Below are 10,951 nucleotides of genomic sequence, written 5' to 3'. Positions count from 1 at the left end.
AAATGGTCATAGGAGTTACAGGTTAAGAGATATTAAAGCTATTGTGAGACAGGGCCAGAATGGTTTCTGGGTTCCCTGTCGCAACTTTAAAAATTCACTATAAATTATCCAAAAATAATTAGGAGATATACCTTATATGTACAGATTCCATTTTGAGTCTAGTTTCATTAGAAACAAACGACACCAGCATTAAATCCCTGTACAGAGAGATATTCAAGTTATACCGCGCAAAGGTCAGAGCAGTCGATCCCTGTAACATGGGTAACTTTAACTAATAAAATGTACCAATTGGCCCGACCAAAAATCCTAGAAATAAATCCATGGATGTATATATGAGTCTAAATTCAGGGAAAATTTACGAAACTAGTTTCCGAGTTTTGAAACTCGAGATATGATTTTAAGGCGACAGTGACGCAGTTTTCCAGCGACTGGAAATGTCAAATTGGTGGGCAAAACATGTGAACTTGGCTTGTTAACCCCTCGGGTCCGACACCGGCGATGGTCTCGGGTTTGGGGTGTTACAATTTTATTGGTATCGAGCCACGGTTTAGTCGATTCTAGGACTACCGTGATGTGTTTGGGGTCTAGCTATACATGCCATTAAATGATGAATCAATAGTGTGATGATTTACGACAATTTGACTTTATGTTTGTTTATAGCAATGGATCCCGATCCCAACCGAAAGCGATAGCTGATGATGTGGAGAGTGTGGCGCTGCTCCGCGCAAGGGACAAAGCGGCGGACTCTCAACCTATGGCCAGCAATCCTAATGACGAGGCTAGGCAAGCCTTTTATAGTGTGATGAGCGAATGGTTTAATCAATACATTCGAACCAACACTACTGTTCCACAACCTCCATTCCCGACAAATGCAACCCCAAGACCTACAATACCTCCGTGTGATCGACCAAATAAGGTCAAGTAAGCCCCAATCGATAGGATTCAAAACATGGGGCCACTGAATTTAAGGCTACGGATGATGATGATGCCGAAGCGAAATGAATTATGGTTAGATAACACTATCCGGTGCTTGATGAGCTATCCTGCACACCCGATGAGTGCTTAAAGTGTACCATCTCCTTGCTCTGCGAGTCCGCCTACTATTGGAGGAGTACTCGACTTCGTGGTGCCTAGAGAGCAAGTGACTTGGGAATTCTTTCAAACCGAGTTCAAAAAAGTATATCGATCGAGATTCATCGACCAAAAGCGGAGGAATTTCTTGATCTTAAGCAAGGTTCTATGTCCGCATCGACTACGAACGAAAGTTTGTGAGGCTTAGCCAGCGCGAGAATGCATTTCGTCCGGCTATTATGTGTAAACGCTTGAGGATGGGCTGAATGATGATATAAGGATGTTTGTTGGCATTCTCGAGATACGAGAGTTCGTAGTACTTGTTGAGCGAGCTTGTAAAGCCAAGAGCTTAGAAAGGAGAAACAAAAAGCTGATGTGGGGATTGGAGAATTCGAAAGAGGTCCTCGGAAAGTCTCTTCAACAAGCATCAAGAGATTTCGAGATGATGCGAGCCGGTCTAGAGGCGTTTGGGCTTTTCTAGACGAGGACGCGATCGACCCCTGTGACCACACGAGTCACTTCGATCGCCAGTGGTGGAAATGATCGCCGAGAGAGGGCGGAGTGTCCACATTGTGGCAAATGGTATTCGGGAGCTGTTGGTTTCGTGATCGCTCCTGCTATAAGTGTGGATCGGCCGACCACTTTATGAAGGATTGCCCGAGGATGCATGAATGAATGTAAGTCGAGTGCAAACCCGGTGCTACCATTGCTCGAGGTAGGCCACCTAGAAATATGGGCAATGTCGATTATCGGTCGAGAGGATCTAGAGATGCTACCATCGGATCTCGAGGCTCGTGCTCTGCTAGGACTTATGCCATACGCAAGCACGCCGAGGATGCTGCCTCTCCGATGTTATTACTGGTACTTTCACTCTTTTCAATACAAATGTGATTGCTTTGATTGACCCTGGTTCTACTCATTCATATATATGTGAAACCTTAGCATCCAAAGAAGACTTTGCCTATTGAGTCTCTCGAGTTTGTAATTCGGTGTCAAACCCCTTGGGTCATTACGTGCTTGTTAACAAAGTGTGCAAGAAAAGTCCCTAGTGTTCCGAGGTTCTTGTTTTCCGCGGACCTAATGCTTTTGCCGCTCGATGAGTTCGATGTTATTCTTGGTTTGGATTGGTTGACCATGCACGATGCGGTTGTAAATTGCAAGAGCAAGACTATCGATTTGAGGTGCGCGAATAATGAAATAGTTCGGGTTGAGTCCACGGACTTAAAGGGTTGCCACCGTAATATCGCCGATGTTGGCCCGTAAATATGTAAGAAAAGGGTGCGGCGTACCTTGCGTCGTGCTTTCGATGACAAGGAATCGAGAAGAAACCCGGATCTGTGCTCGTGGTTTGTGAATACCGGATGTTTTCCCGAGGAATTGCCGGGTTTACCACTGCTCGGAAATAGAATTTGGCATCGAATTGGTACCGGTACCACTCCAATTTCGATAGCTCCGTATCGTATGGCACCAACGAATTAAAGGAGTTGAAAGCTCGGTTGCAAGAATTGGTGGATAGAGGTTTTGCTCGCCGAGTTTTTCGCCTTGGGGTTGCCGGTGTTGTTCGTGAAGAAGAAGGATGGAACCATGCGATCGTGCATCGACTATCGTCGACTTAACAAAGCGACGATAAAGAACAAATATCCGCTGCCACGTATTGATGACTTGTTCGATCAATCAAGGGAGCCTCGGTGTTCTCGAAAATAGATTTGAGATCGGGCTACTATCAATTGCGAATCCGAGATTCAGACGTGCCCAAGACTGCCTTCAGAACGAGATATGGTCACTATGAGTTCCTAGTGATGCCGTTTGGGCTCACTAATGCCCCTGCGGTATTTATGGATTTAATGAATCGAATCTTTAGACCATATTTGGATCGATTCGTAGTCGTGTTCATTGATGACATCTTGGTCTATTCAAGAAATGAGACCGAACATGCTGAACACCGCGGTTAGTCTTGCAAATTTTACGGACAAGCAATTATATGCTAAGTTCAAGCAAGTGTGAGTTCGGTTAAGAGAGGTTAGCTTCTTGGGTCATGTGGTATCTGCATCGGGTATTCGAGTCGACCCGAATAAAATTTCAGCCATACTAAATTGGAAGCCTCCGAGAAATATTACTGAGGTTCGAAGCTTTTTGGGGCTTGCTTAGGTTATTACCGACGATTTGTAAAGGCTTCTCAACGATAGCCACGCCGATGACGGTTACTCCAAAAGGATGTTAAGTTCGAATGGACGAGAAATGCCAAAAAGTTTCGATCAACGAAAACTTATTTGATGAAGCCCCAATTCTAGTGCAACCCGAGTCCCAAGGAGTTTGTTATCTATAGCGACGCCTCTCTACTTGGGTTAGGTTATGATTAATGCAAGAAGGTCGAGTTGTGGCCTATGCGTCGAGGCAATTAAAGCCACATGAGAAAAATTATCCGACTCATGATCTCGAATTGGCCGCCATCGTATTCGCCTTAAAGATTTGGCGACATTACTTATTTGGTGAAAGGTGCCATGTATACTCGGATCACAAAAGTCTCAAGTATTTGATGACCCAAAGAGACTTAAATCTGCGACAAAGACGTTGGCTCGAGTTTAAAGGATTATGAGTGATCATTGACTATCACCCGAAAGGCGAATGTGGTTGCGGATGCCTTGAGTCGTAAATCGTTATTCACTTTACGACGATGAATGTGCACTTGTCTATCCGATCCGACAGTGTGTTAGTGGCTGAATTGAAAGCCAAACCATTATTGACACACCAAATTCAAGAAGCTCAGAAAGTCGATGACGAGTTGGTTGCAAAACGGGCTGCGTGTGTTCCGAACAAGGACTCGGAGTTTCAAATCGACGATGACGATTGTTTGAGGTTCAAAAGTCGTCTGTGTGTCCCAAAGAATTCGGAACTCATTTCGATAATTCTGAATGAAGCCCATTGTAGCCGAATGGCAATCCACCCGGGGAGTACGAAGATGTACAATGATTTGAAACGTCGATTTTGGTGGCATGGTATGAAGCGAGACATCTCCGACTTTGTTTCGAGATGTTTAATATGTCAACAAGTGAAAGCGGAACATCAGGTGCCTTCAGGATTACTTCAGCCAATCACGATACCCGAGTGGAAATGGGATCGAGTCACAATGGACTTTGTATCCGGACTGCCATTGTCAGCAAGTAAGAAGGATGCGGTTTGGGTCGTGGTAGATCGATTGACTAAGTCGGCCCACTTTGTCCCCGTACGTATGGATTTTTCAATGGACAAATTAGCGGAATTGTACGTTTCTCATTGTGAGATTACACGGGTGCCTATTTCTATCGTGTCGATAGAGATCCGAGATTTACCTCGCGATTTTGGAAAAAGTTGCAAGAAGCTTTGGGTACCAAGTTGCATTTCAAGACCGCCTTTCACCCCCAAACCGATGGTCAATCCGAGCGGATAATTCGGATACTTGAGGATATGTTAAGATGTTGCGTCCTCGAGTTTAGTGGTTCATGGGAACGGTATTTGCCGTTGATTGAATTCGCTTACAACAACACTTTCAATCAAGTATTAAGATGGCACCCTACGAGGCCTTATACGGTCGTAAATGCCGTGACGCCATTGTTTTGGACCGAGCTCGGTGAAAGCAAGATTTTGGGGTGGATTTGATTAGGGATGCTGAATGAAAGTGAAAGTAATCCGTGAAAGTCGAAGATAGCCTCGATCGTCGAAAGTCGACGCGGATCTGAGGCGTAAGGATATCGAGTATCGTGGGTGATAAAGTGTTTCTCAAGGTATCGCCTTGGAAAAAGATACTCGTGTTCTACCGTAAGGGCAAGTTGAGCCCGAGGTTCATTGGACCATATGAGATATCGAGCGAGTCGGTCCAAAGGCATATCGCTTGATTTTGCCCCCGAACTCAAAAGGTTCACGATGTCTTTCACGTTTCGATGCTTCGACGCTATAGATCCGATCCATCGCACGTGATTAGTCCATCGAAATTGAAATTCAAGCTAATATGAGTTATGAGGAAGAACCGATTCGTATCCTATCACGAGAAGTGAAAGAGTTATGAAACAAGCGGGTTCCGCTAGTGAAAGTGTTATGGCTCAAGCACGGGATAGAAGAAGCTACTTGGGAGACCGAGAACTCTATGAAAGAACGATATCCATAACTATTTACGGTAAGATTTTCGGGGACGAAAATTCCTTAAGAGGGGGGAGTTGTGACAGCCAAAATAGACCCTAGCCGAATGTGGTTTCGGGACCACAAAACCGAGGCATAACAATAATTTAAAATTTATTTCGATGCCTATAATATGTGAGTATTCATGTATGACATTTTTGATGATTGATTTAGTGTTATAAAGGTGAATTTCACTAGAAAGGACTTGTGTGAGAAAATTTAGAATTGAGATAGGCAAATGTGGAAGTGGCCTATTGATGCACACTAGAAATGTTGTCCTTGCATGTCAAATTCCCCAAATTTGACTATAGTGGCGGCCATGGTGATGAATATGGGCAAAAGAAAACATGTCTTAAACATGTTTTGCTAGTGGTGCATGTTAGAAATAATAAAATAAGAGTATGGAAAAAAGGAAAAAAAAATGTTCATCTTTCACCATAGCTCTTGGCGAATGTCCTAAGGAAAGAAAAGAAAATTTTGCTCATCCATTTTCACTTCTTGGCGAAAATACTAAGGAAAAAGGGGAGGATTTTTGCTTCATGCTTGGTTTGGAAGAGATCTAGAAGGAGATTTGGCTAAGTTTGCATCAAGATTAAGGTATGTATGAGGTTGTGTTAGGAGTTTCATGCATGTCTTGGTTGCTAACTTGATGTGCATGTTAGCCATGGCTCAAATCTTTGTTATGCCATGGAAATGGTATTTGGCCAAAGTTGTTATGGTGATAAAGCCATTGCATGCTAAGTGTGAAGCTTGATGATGATGCATGCAATGATGGATTTTCTACTCATGAGTAAGATTTTGAGTTTTCTCTTTGTTTTATCATGATTGAAGTTGAAAAGGAGCATGATTGTCATATTCGCCATGATGCATTCTTGAGCATGATTCATGCTTCTTGCATGTTAGTTAAAATTTGTGTTTTGAATGGCTATGGACACCTTGAAAATTCGCCATGCTCATATATGCATATATATGATTGCACATTATGTTTTGGTTATGAACTAAGTGATGAATATATTGGTTTAAAGAAGAAGATGTGGAAGAATGCTTGTGAAATTGCAAGCACAATTCGGCCTAGCACACATGTAGGTGCTTGATGCTATATTATAAGTTTTGGGCCACAATGTGCAAAGCATTAATTAGTAAATTGCATGCTGTTTTTGTGAGGTATTAAGTGCAAAATTGACCTCAACATGTACATGAATATTCGGCCTTGGGTAGCCTATTGAAGGCCTTAGCATTTCCTTGATGCTCGAATAAATTGTATTGAATTGCTTGATGTAGTATAAAATGTGCATGACCATTGTGTATTCAAGCTAAAGGGTGGCCATATGACCATTTAAACTCCTTGTCATATTCGCCAAAAGCTAGCACAATGAGGTTTTAATAAATTGAATTTGTTTGAATTAGCTCAAGAGCTTAGAGGGCCACAATCGGACAAGGGAAGGAGAAAGTGATCGAATAGCCGAAAAAGCCGTTCGACAACATCCGAGGTAAGTCCTCAAGAAGTGACCCTACTTGAATTGTGTGAAATAAAGTATGGATGTGTATTGATTATTGATTATGTATGCATGAGTATTTGAATTCTACCCGGCTAAGTCCCGAAGCGAATATGCTTATGACTATAATTGCGTTTGAGCCTTAGTAACGAAAATGAATTATGTATGTCCAATGATAATTGATGTATGTGTTCATGGAAATTGAATGATATCCGGCTAAATCTCAAGACAATTATGCTGGAGATTATATCCGGTTAAGACCAAGGCAATTGTGCTAGTGGCTACATCCGGCTAAGACCAAGGCATTCGTGCGAGACATTCTATCCGGCTAAGACCAAGGCATTTGTGCACGTGATTATATCCGGTTATATTCAAGAATCTTGGGCTGGAGGTGAGTGTTGGTTGCTGTAATGAATTCAATTAGTACACTCGAAAAGCCCAAAGGATAAGGTACGTTATATGTGCATTGGAAAGTCGACATGTTTGAGCAACATTCGCTCAATCGACTAATAAATTTCAGTTATTGAATTGATTGATATTTTGTGAAATCATATAATGATGAAGTGTGAAGTAAGAATGTGTATTAATGAAATGATGCATTTGGCTATGTGAATGTATTGCTGTAATTAGAGTTGATTATATTCCTTGAGACTTACTAAGCATAAGAATGCTTACCCGCTGCTTTGGCTCTCGCTTTTTTTTTGATTTCGTCAAGCAATTGGATTTGGGATCGTTGAAGTCAAGTCATTCACACTATCAAGCCTCCATTTTGGTATAAATTTTTGATTGAACTTGAGATGGCATGTATAGGACTACCTCTTGTTTGTTAAATATGTTGTAATGTAAGTATGTACGGCCATGCGAAAATGGCTCGAAAAGGAAGCATGAACTTAGACAAATTGTGGGTTGTATGTATATATTTGGTGTCATGATGTGGCTATGGCTTGGAAATGGGAATGTTGGTCATATGATCAGCCATTTGCATGGTTAAAATGATCATATATGAACCTATGTATGGCAAGACTAGTTGATTCATGGAGACTACCAAATAGGTAAGTCCTATCTTAAAACAGATGCTGCCAGCTGCAGTGGCATGAATGTGAAAAATCACCAAAATTCATAGGAATGGAATTAAATAGTGAATAAGCTATGTAAATGAACCTTGATGAGTCTATTTTCATATGGAAGAAACGAAATGGTCATAGGAGTTACAGGTTAAGAGATATTAAAGCTATTGTGAGACAGGGCCAGAATGGTTTCTGGGTTCCCTGTCGCAACTTTAAAATTCACTATAAATTATCCAAAAGAATTAGGAGATATACCTTATATGTACAGATTCCATTTTGAGTCTAGTTTCATTAGAAACAAACGACACCAGCATTAAAGCCCTGTACAGAGAGATATTCAAGTTATACCGCGCGAAGGTCAGAGCAGTCGATCCCTGTAACATGGGTAACTTTAACTAATAAACTGTACCAATTGGCCCGACCAAAAGTCCTAGAAATAAATACATGGATGGATATATGAGTCTAAATTCAGGGAAAATTTACGAAACCAGTTTCCGAGTTTTGAAACTCGAGATATGATTTTTAAGGCAACAGTGACGCAGTTTTCCAGCCTGACTGGAAATGTCAAATTGGTGGGCAAAACATGTGAACTTGGCTTGTTAACCCCTCGGGTCCGACACCGGCGATGGTCTCGGGTTTGGGGTGTTACATTATGGCTTTGTGTCAACCTACATATGGCTCTGTGCCAACCTGATTATGGTTGTGTGCCAAACGTATTTGCCTAAGGCTATGTGCCAATATATGGTTATTGACAACTCTATGTAGATCACATTTACCTAGGGCTGTGTGCCGGTTATGTTACTCAAGTTGACGGATATGTGCCTAACATAATGTAGTTATCGATGGCTTTGTGCACGTATTTTGTTAAGTGGCTTTGCCACATTATCTGTTTCTGGTGGCTATGCCACAAATATCTGTTCTAGTGGCTCTGCCACAATATCTGCATCTGGTGACTCTGTCACAATATCTAATAACTGAGCAGCAGTGCTGCAACTGTGGAGTGTAAGGTTGGATGGGTTGAGCTATTCCCCACATGGAGTGTAGGGCTGGTGTAACACCCCATCCCCGATACCGTCGCCGGAGTCGGACACGAGGGGTTCTAGGACCAACTCTCATGTGTCACACAGACTATTTTTAACATTTCCAGCCTAGCTGGCAAACTGCGTCCCTGTCACCTTAAAAATAATATCTCGAGTTCCAGAACTCCAAAACCAGTTCCGTAAATTTTCCCTGAAAGTAGACTCATAATTCCATCTACACATTTTTTTCTAGAATTTTTGGTCAAGCCAATTAGTACAGTTTATTAGTTAAATTCACCCATGTTACAGGGGTCGACTACACTGACCTTCGCACATTACGACCTGGATATCTTCTCGTACAGAGCTTCAATGCTCATGCCGTTTGTTTCTAATGAAACTAGACTCAAAAGGGAATCTGTACCTATAAGGCACAACTTCTAATTCCTTTTGGATAATTTATGGTAAATTTTCAAAGTCGACACAGAGGATCCAGAAAGCATTCTGGCCCTGTCTCACGAGAACTTTAAAATCTCTCAGTATACTGCTCATATGGTCGTTTCGTTTCATCCATATGAAAATAGATTCATCAAGGTTCAATTTCATAGTTTATTCACTATTTAATTCTACTTCTACTATTTTTAGTGATTTTTCCATCTCACCTCACTGCTGCTGGCAGCATCTGTTACTAAAGCAAACAATGACTATTTCATAATTCTTCCATGGCCAACTATTACATCATACATAATACAAACTATGGCCACCTTATCAAAATTAAGGTTTCTAAGGCTCGTGACTATAGGTTTTAGAATCACACTCAACCGACCACATAGGCCATTTTCGCATGGCTTAAAGTTTACAACCCACAATTCAACAAAACAAAATAGCCTATACATGCCAAACGTTCTCCTAGTTCAACTACTGACGACAATACCAAAGATTTCCAGCCGGTGTGATGACTTCAACGATGGTTCCGAAACACGCAAACGATACGAGTCCGAGAGACCTAAAATGGGTGACAAGAAAACACCGAGTGAGTTTATAACTCAGTAAGTCATAAGCATTCGACAACCACCCATTAATAAAGTTATCACAACATGAAACGATGAACGGCTAGGTACTCCATCCATATCGAAACTATACCATAATTCCTCGAACCTTTCGGTTCAATCTCATACCAAGTCATACATCCACATTTCAAATTCTATACAATAAGATATTTGAGGCATTTTCACACACCAACTCATTTTCACCACAATCATACAATTGCAATCATCACATAGATTTAAAGCTTACCAAGCTCAACCCCGAGCATGAACATATTGCCTATTCGTCATGAGCTCAAGGTACTTACCCGATCCGCTGTCCGGGATTAACTCGATAATGTCGCACACTCAGTGCCAATTGTAATGCAAGAGCATATAGTGAATCCGTACACTTAGTGCTATATACATTCAGCTCGCACACTTAGTGCTATATAATCAAACTCGCACACTTGGTGCTGTACAATTTTAAACCCGCACACTTAGTGCCAATCTTGTCACCGTGTCCATTTATACCCGCACACTTAGTGCCGAGACCAATACCTTATGCATTTTGCTGCCTTTATACATTCAACAATGGCATCATTCCATACACATACATTTCCATTTACACATCAACTCATTTAAACACATTTGCATATATATTATGATCATTTAAATCAACACCAAATATATGCTTAATGACTTACCTTGTGTTGGGTAAAATAAATTCCAAGTCGGCTACTCGATGACCTTCGTTTTCCCTTGTTGGACGCCTCTCCTTTAGGATCTTGAGCTTAAACAATTAAATTAACCCATTCAACCACTTTGTAAAATATTTGTATTAAACATTAAAATTTCATTTCATAGGATACACATGACAAATTCTTATCCTTCTACCCCATGCTTTTGAACTATTCGGTTCACAACCTTAGGCTATCACCCTATTGCCAACTATCCTAATCAAGAATAGTATCACAAGTGTGTACACCCATATGGCCGAATGTGCAAGATCAAATTCAACACCACCTATGTGCTTAATTAGGTGGCGAATATACACATAAGCACATTTAGCATTTGATAGATTCGCCTTAGCATAGATTTCATTAAAAGTCCCTATTAGCCAC

The sequence above is a fragment of the Gossypium arboreum genome, chromosome 2 (genome assembly GCF_025698485.1).
Source record: "Gossypium arboreum isolate Shixiya-1 chromosome 2, ASM2569848v2, whole genome shotgun sequence".
In the NCBI taxonomy this organism is placed as follows: Eukaryota; Viridiplantae; Streptophyta; class Magnoliopsida; order Malvales; family Malvaceae; genus Gossypium; species Gossypium arboreum.
Note: the sequence above shows the minus strand (reverse complement) of the source record.